This window comes from Anopheles coustani, assembly GCF_943734705.1.
Source record: "Anopheles coustani chromosome X unlocalized genomic scaffold, idAnoCousDA_361_x.2 X_unloc_26, whole genome shotgun sequence".
Classification (NCBI taxonomy): Eukaryota; Metazoa; Arthropoda; class Insecta; order Diptera; family Culicidae; genus Anopheles; species Anopheles coustani.
This window is the reverse complement of record NW_026525133.1, coordinates 23,989-32,500: the sequence shown is the minus strand read 5'-3', so window position 1 is coordinate 32,500 and position 8,512 is coordinate 23,989. Positions and strand designations below refer to the sequence as shown.

Below are 8,512 nucleotides of genomic sequence, written 5' to 3'. Positions count from 1 at the left end.
ACTCGCGGCCAGTGCTGGCGTGGGTCCTGGTGCCAGGAGCACGAGGTCGTCAGCGAAGGCGACAAGCTCTACACCGGCGGGCATGTCGATGGACAGGACGGCGTCATACATGGTGTTCCACAGCGTCGGACCAAGTATGGAACCCTGTGGGACTCCCGCCGACAATTCCCGGGTGACCGGACCGTCCGACGTCTCATAAACCAGCAGCCGTCCCCGAAACCAGCTTTCCAGTATCCGCTGCAGGCATGCCGGAACGTGCTTTCCTTGCAGTGCTTTGGCGATGGACCGCCAGCTCGCCGTGTTAAAAGCATTGCGTACATCCAATGACACCACCATCAGACACTTGTTAGCCCTCCGATCCGTCATTCGGTGGGCCATCGCACGCTGGCCGGCCTCCTTAACACGTTCAATCGCCTGTATTGTAGACCTGCCCTTTCTGAATCCATACTGAGACGGCGACAGGCGAGGGTGATCTGGGTCTTCCAGGTGTTCATTTAGGCGATCCAAGATCAGCCGCTCCAAGATCTTGCCTGATCCGTCGAGCATCCCAAGAGGCCGAAAGGATGACGGATCGCCCTGAGGTCTTCCGAACTTGGGTAGCAAAGCAAGTCGTTGTCGCTTCCAGTCAGCGGGAAAGGTGCATTGATCGAAGCACTCCTGGAACACGCGGCGGAACGTCTCCGTGTGCTCGCGAACAGCGACCCTCAGTGCCGCATTGATGATGCCATCGGGTCCCGGGGCCTTAGTGGGCACCATCCGCGCCGCGATCGCCAAGAGCTCCTCATCCGATACCTCCCTCACTGGCTCCTGCGTTGTCTGCCCCCAATCGACCCGATCCGGTGCAGGCCACTCAAAAGTGCCATGATCCGGGAAGAGTTCCGACACGACGTGCTGTAGAATCGCAGGATCTCGCTCCGGGGGGACGCGGCTACCCTTAAGGCGTGACGTTACTACCTTGTAGGCAGTGCCGAAGACGTTGTCCTCAGCTTCCGCAATCATCTCATCAAAGCTACGGTCCTTGCTTGCCTTGATGGCACGGGCGAGTTCCTTCTTACAGCTCCTGTGCCGTTCTCTGGCCAACTCTCGCTGTGCACCGGTTCCGGCGGTCAAAATCGCATCCTCAGATGACTTGCACTGCTCCCTGAGAAGGCCGATTTCCTGCGTCCACCAGTACATTTCCGGTCTCACCAAAAACTGCGCTGGCGGTGCCCTCTGCATCACCTCATCGCAGGCTCTAGTAAGTCCAGCGGTGAGAGTCGCCGGTGATACAGCCGCTTCGGCAAACCCGGAAGCCTGGAGCGCGATCTGGAAGGCTTCGGGATGGAATTGACGCAACTTCCATCTCGGTCCAATCTGCTCGCGTTGTCGCTGCCGGTCGCGATGCTGGTGCTGTTGTTGCGGTTGCCTCTGCTGGTGTGGTGAAGCGCTGCTGACTGGTGTCGCGGATACGCTGAATCTCACGTATCTGTGGTCACTGTTGGTGAAAGTGTCGAGCACCCGCCAGTCGTTACCGGGTTCAATGGCCGGACTGGCGAAGGACACGTCGACCACACTTTCAGTAGCACTGCCGTTGCCGACGAACGTGGGCACACTGCCGCGGTTCAAGATCGCCAGGTCAAGCTGGTCGACGACCTCGGCGAGATCTTCACCACGCGGCTTCGTCCTCGCGCTGCCCCATCGCACGTGCCAGGCATTGAAGTCGCCCGCCAAGACTACGAGGGGGTGTGCTCTGGCCTCGATATCGATCTCGTCGAGCAGCCGCTGGTAGTCCTCGTCCGTCCATCCCGGTGTTGGTGGGGCGTAGCAAGAGATGAAGGTCACCCCCGCCACCTGGACCGACACCAGTCCTACCCTACTTGCCCAGACTCGCTGTATGGGCAAGGCTCCGGTCGTTATAACAGCTGCCTTCGCTGTCGAGTCCACCGCCCAGTTCCCGTTATTGGGTGGAACACGGTAGATCTCCGACGCCAGCACAATGTCGATCCTTTGCTCCCGTGCGGTCTGGAGCATGAGGTCTTGTGCTACCCTGCTGCGCGCCAAGTTGATCTGGAGGATCTTCAACCCAGCGTCACGCCCTCTAACAGTGGTGTTCGTAGCTAGCGGGAACATGACGGCTGGCTACTTCCGCTGCAAACCGGTGAACCTGTCTGATGTTGTCCGGAACACGTAAGGCACTTGGGGCCCGAGCTGCACTCCTTGGCCTTGTGCTGCTTCGAACCGCAACGGAAGCAGCACTTGGAGTAGTCAGGGCCGGTGCACTCGCGAGAGCGGTGCCCCTTGCCAAAGCAGCGGTAGCAGAGCTGCTCTCCTGCAGGGACCGATGCGAGCGCCTGCACGACGCAACTCGTGTTCCCTATGGTGACCCGGTGACCGTCGAGAAGCTGGCACTGCCCGCGCGGCAGCTTGATATGGGCTTTCTGCAGCCCGTCGTACCGCCGCCACAGCCGAACTGCCTCGCCCGGAACCGTCAGCCCCGCCTGTCGCTTAATCGCCGAAATCAAGTCGTCGACAGTCGCCAGCATGTCGATTCCTGTGATCGCGGCCGTCTGCTTGTCGACAAGGAGGTGGGCCACTCCATCCTCCTTGATGGCTTCGCTGACATCGGCCAGCACACTCTCGCAGTCCGTGTTCGGCTTCAGCCACAGCGACAGCTTCCGCTCCCCTGTGCGGCAAACCCTCGCCACGAACTGATCCACATTGGTCTTGGAACGCACTGCCTTGTATGTGTCGAGGAAGGCCTTGCCCTCGTTGGCCTCGAGGACGATCACCGCAGGCCTCTCCACTTTAGCAGCGCTCTTTCCCGCTTTCTGTGGTGCTGCTCTCTTGTCTCCCTTGGCCACGACTTTAGCAAAGGATGCTGGTTGCGCATGCATCTTGGTTGCCACAGCCGCTGCTTTCTTTACCTTCGGTTTTGGCTTTCCTGGAGCCATGGCCTGGGACAAGACGGCCTCGACCGGGATCTCGGGGACATCAGGCGTGATGACTTCGTTCATGCCCGTCGGTTCGCCCTCTTTTTTCTTGCCGCGCCTTGCCCGGGTCCGCTTTCGTTTGGGAGTGTCGCCAGGTGGATGCTGGCTTTGCCCAACAGCACTGGAGTCGACGACATGTTGTTGTTGCTGCTGCGTAGCTACCGCCAACTCTCCCATCGAGTGGAGTCCACTTTGGAGCAGCATAAGTTCTCTTTCGCTGGCTGCCGCACGCTCACGAAGGCTAATGTTGTCTCGCTTCAGCTCCTGATTTTCACGAGACAACAACTTCAGCTTTGTCTTCAGCTCCGCGTCGCCATCCTTTGCCGTCGCCCGGCCCGTCTCCATCTCGCTAACCTTAGCGAGGAGAGTCTCGACGGTTGCCCGGAGCTCCCTCAACTCGCTGCTGAGGCTTGCGATAGTCGGCTCCTGCTGCGGGACTTCGGCCACCTGCTGGACGACGGTTGAGTTGAGCTCGTCCTCGTCGCTCTCCTCTGAAATCTCCATATCACTGGCTAGCAGGGCCATCCGCTGCACCACCACCACCGGCCGAGTGGGCGTCGCAGTCGATGGCGCGACACTGCCTCCCTTTCGCTGCCGAGTCAACGGCAGCGCAACCGATGATGTCATCACTTTGTCCCCGTCGTCCTTCGGCGATGGCGCGGTAGCGTCGCAGGTGGACCGGAGCCTGACGGACCGACGCGTCGAAGGCTCCCCCGATGCCTGCTCCATTCCCCTACTGCAACCCTGAAAATCGCTGTGGGCAGTGGGTTAGGTTGCGGAGAGCCAGGGTGGAGTGTCTGGGAAGGGAAGGTGGGAAGGGGAAGGGGAGTGGAGGAAGGCCAAGTACCGGTGCGAAATAGAAACTCCAACAAATAAAAGGCCAAACCAATCTTTTTCCCCTTTCCAAATCTGAACTTATATCTCAGTTCTTCTCTGCGATCAGGTGCCGCCTGGTTGACAAATCCGCAAACCGCCAGCCGATACACTCGCCATAAAACTCAGAGTGCCGCCTGGTTGTGATAACCGGTGATCTCCACCAGCCGAGACACTTGATGAACTGAAGGCGCCGCCTGGTTGTGACGTTGAAAAGCTCAGCACCAGTGCCGCCGCCTGGTAACAGTGTTCGAAATCTCCGTGAGCCGAGACACCCGCCACGACCCGAAGCGCCGCCTGGTGGCAATGCTGGCAATCCGCTGGTACTGGTGGCGCCGCCTGGCGGCCAACTTCGGAACCAAGTTTAGCCGAGACACACTGAAATATTTCACCGGGATGATCGAACCTCGAAATTTTTCAGCCGAGACACATGAAACATTTCACTCTTAGCCGAGACACCTTGAAAAGTTTCACTGAAACATTTCAACCGGATGGTTGGTCCATGAAATATTTCAGCCGGGACACTTGAAACATTTCACCCCCAGCCGGGACACCTATCCGGGACACACTGCCGCCAACGGTCAATTAAAAATACCGGCCAATTTGGATAACCGGCCAATTTGAATTACCGACCGATTTGAATTAACGGCCACTTCAAACCAACGGCCACCGACTCCACCAACGGTCAATTTGAACGACCCGAAAATCCGGCACCAACGGTCCTTTTTTGAAAAACTGGATCAGATGACACGGAGCCCGATTCGGCTTAGGTGAAATCGCTCGGATCTTCGAGTCCGAATCCGGCTGGAAAATGGACGATCGAATCTTCACCTGCCAAAATTTTTGCACCGCGTGCTTTCACTTTATTTACACTTATTTTGCGCTGAATTCGTCTTTTTTCATACGGTTTTCTCTGACTTTCGTTTTAAAACACCATCTGTCATCTAAAAAACCACATCCGGCCAGGATCCGGACACTTTTTTAACCGAAAAACACGTAGTCCCAAATGGGGCTACGCCCCGGGCCGCTCTCCATACAAAATGTAAACAAACACTTTTCTTTCTTATTTTTCGTTGAAATCGATGATTTTAATGCGGTTTTCACTACTAATCTGTAGATTGGCACTAGTTTTAACGATTTAAACAAACTTTCGTGGGTTCTTTAAACTCTTTACGCGAAATTTTTATGAAAAACACGGAGCGACGCTCAGCACGTGTTGACACTACAGCGTTTGACAGCTCACACAGGGATAACTGGCTTGTGGCCGCCAAGCGTTCATAGCGACGTGGCTTTTTGATCCTTCGATGTCGGCTCTTCCTATCATTGCGAAGCAAAATTCACAAAGCGTAGGATTGTTCACCCTTTCAAGGGAACGTGAGCTGGGTTTAGACCGTCGTGAGACAGGTTAGTTTTACCCTACTGGTGTGCAAGTACTATCTCAATGGAATTCCTGTGCAGTACGAGAGGAACCACAGGTACGGACCAATGGCTCAATACTAGTCCGAGCGGACTTTGGTATGACGCTACGTCCGTCGGATTATGCCTGAACGCCTCTAAGGTCGTAACCGAACCAGGCTGGTAGTATATGTATAGGAGTCGTTAGCTAGATGGCTAATAACATCACGAGACCGGATTGAGTCTTCTATAGACTCTTTCCATTTATTGGAAACCCTCAAACTGAGCCTATCGCGAGTGCGCTCGCCGAAGTACCTGAAGTGGGAAAAGGCGTTGTGCTTGCCGATCTTCCAAGAATAGTTTCGACTCCTAAGACCACCCGAAAACGACGGGTTTGCAGGCTGGGCGCTACGCATTGAAGAGAGATGTACATTTCGATCCTTTCAGGCGACCCATGCTTGGTGGTTGTGTGCGGTGTGCTCCCCCCGGGGGGCACATGCGGCATACCGTGTGTGGACTAGTTGGACCCACCCTTGCGGTGGACCGACCGGTCAGTGGTGTTTGCGGGTTAACACATGCGAGCGTTGCGGCCCAGAGGCCTTACCGCCTTTCACTGCGGGTTCGTCAAGAACTTGGAGATGGTCGCAACGCATCGGGTCCTCCCGGGGTACTTGGTGTTTGGATGCTGGCTTGGTGATTAAACACTTGATATTCCATCTTCGGATGAATTTCGGGTGTCACCTGTTGCCTAAGACCACTTGCATGTTTAGCTCGCCGTGGGGTAGCAAGCGTTGTGATCTAATGGCCTTACCGGGCAAACACTTTCGGTTCGTCAAGGACTTGGAGTGCCGGGACGGGTTGGCGGATCCATCACTCTGAGTATGCCGGGTTGATACTTGGGGTTGGTTTGGTTTTGGTGACCCAATACTAGATGTACCATCTCGGTGGTATGTCAGTATCACCTATACTCCAGACCACTTGCATGGTTAGCAAGCGTTGTGATCTAATGGCCCAACCGGGCAAACACTTTGGGTTCGCAAGGACTTAGAGTGCCGGGACGGGTTGGCGGATCCAACACTCTGGGTACCTCCGGGTACTTGGGGTTGGTTGAGGACTTGGTGAACAAACACTTGATATACACTCTCCGGATGTACTTCGGGTGTCACCTGTTGTCCGAGACCACTTGCATGGTTAGCAAGCGTTGTGATTCAATGGCCCTACCGGGCAAACACTTTGGGTTCGCAAGGACTTGGAGTGCCGGGACGGGTTGGCGGATCCAACACTCTGGGTACCTCCGGGTACTTGGGGTTGGTTGAGGACTTGGTGAACAAACACTTGTTGTACACTCTCCGGATGTACTTCGGGTGTCACCTGTTGTCCGAGGCCACTTGCATGGTAGCAAGCGTTGTGATACAATGGCCCTACCGGGCAAACACTTTGGGTTCGCAAGGACTTGGAGTGCCGGGACGGGTTTGCGGATCCAACACTCTGGGTACCTCCGGGTACTTGGGGTTGGTTGAGGACTTGGTGAACAAACACTTGATATACACTCTTCGGATGTACTTCGGGTATCGCCTGTTGTCCGAGACCACTTGCATGGTTAGCAAGCGTTGTGGTCTAATGGCCCTACCGGGCAAACACTTTGGGTTCGCGAGGACTTAGAGTGCTGGTAGTGGTTGGCGGACCCAACACTCTGGGTACCTCCGGGTACTTGGGGTTGGTTGAGGACTTGGTGAACAAACACTTGTTGTACACTCTCCGGATGTACTTCGGGTGTCACCTGTTGTCCGAGACCACTTGCATGGTTAGCAAGCGTTGTGGTCTAATGGCCCTACCGGGCAAACACTTTATGTTCGCGAGGACTTGGAGTGCTGGTAGTGGTTGGCGGACCCAACACTCTGGGTACCTCCGGGTACTTGGGGTTGGTTGAGAACTTGGTGAAGATACCCCTGTCACCTTGTTCGAGGCCACTTGCATGGTCGCAAGCGTTGTGATACAATGGCCCTACCGGGCAAACACTTTGGGTTCGCAAGGACTTGGAGTGCCGGGACGGGTTGGCGGATCCAACACTCTGGGTACCTCCGGGTACTTGGGGTTGGTTGAGGACTTGGTGAGCAAACACTTGATATACGTTCTTCGGATGTACTTCGGGTGTCACCTGTTGTCCGAGGCCACTTGCATGGTCAACGGTTGAGGTGGTGATGGCGGGTCGGTGCTGTAGGGTGCCGGCCTGTTGGCTGCCTTGGCCGGGTTGGTTGGTTAACACTTGATTGGGCTTGCACCCGAGGGTAATGGCACTTGAAGGTGGGTACTGGCCGGCTGACCTGGTGTGATGGTTGGTTGGTGAACACTTGGCGGTACTTGCACTTGGCTGTGCTTGGACTTGAAGGTGGGATCCGGCTGGCCTAGGCCATTGGTGGTTGGTTGGTGGGTTAGCCCTTAGCTGGGCTGGCTGGCTGGCTGGCCATCGGTGGTATGGTGTGGTGTGGTGTGTGGAGTCGAGCATCGCGCGCCGTTGCCTTCTTCGGAGTGTTGTAGGTACGCAAGTGCTTGCAATGCAAAGAGGTTGGTGATGGAGTGACATTGCCTTCACCATGGAGTTGCGGGTACTTAGGTACTTGCAAGGAGATGGTGGTATGGTGGTGTTGCGTGTGTGGTGTTCGATTAGAAAGATATAATTTCTAAGTCCGGATTAGTGCTGTCAGTGGGGCCGCCGCTAACAGGTCCTGCACGGCCACCGTGGGGCTTGACTTGGCGCTATTCCGGACTTGGGGCGATCACGATGTCCCCGTGCGGGACTTAGAAGATGGAAGAACACAAGTACCCTTATCCCATGACTTGTGAGCGATTGGCATACGTTACCACATGAAGAGAAAAATTGGCTAAGTCCCGGATCCATATTATATGAAGAGAAAAATCGGCTAAGTCCCGGATCCATATTATATGAAGAGAAAAATTGGCTAAGTCCCGGATCCATATTATATGAAGAGAAATATCGGCTAAGTCCAGGATCCATATATAATAACCTAATAATCGGCTAAGTCCCGGATCCATATTATATGAAGAGAAAAATCGGCTAAGTCCAGGATCCATATATAATAACCTAATAATCGGCTAAGTCCAGGATCCATATATAATAACCTAATAACAGGCTAAGTCCAGGATCCATATTATATGAAGAGAAAAATCGGCTAAGTCCGAGATTGGGTCTGTCAGACATACACTTTCAAGATACCACACAAGCAAGCAAGATGGCCTAGTGATGGAACCATATA

The 8,512-nt window shown here is 55.1% G+C and overlaps 1 pseudogene; it reads left to right on the top strand.

Moving 5' to 3' along the window:
• The window catches only part of LOC131270389 (large subunit ribosomal RNA), an 11,036-nt pseudogene extending 5,328 nt beyond the window's left edge, over positions 1–5,708 (top strand).
• Positions 5,709–8,512: the final 2,804 nt, after the last annotated feature.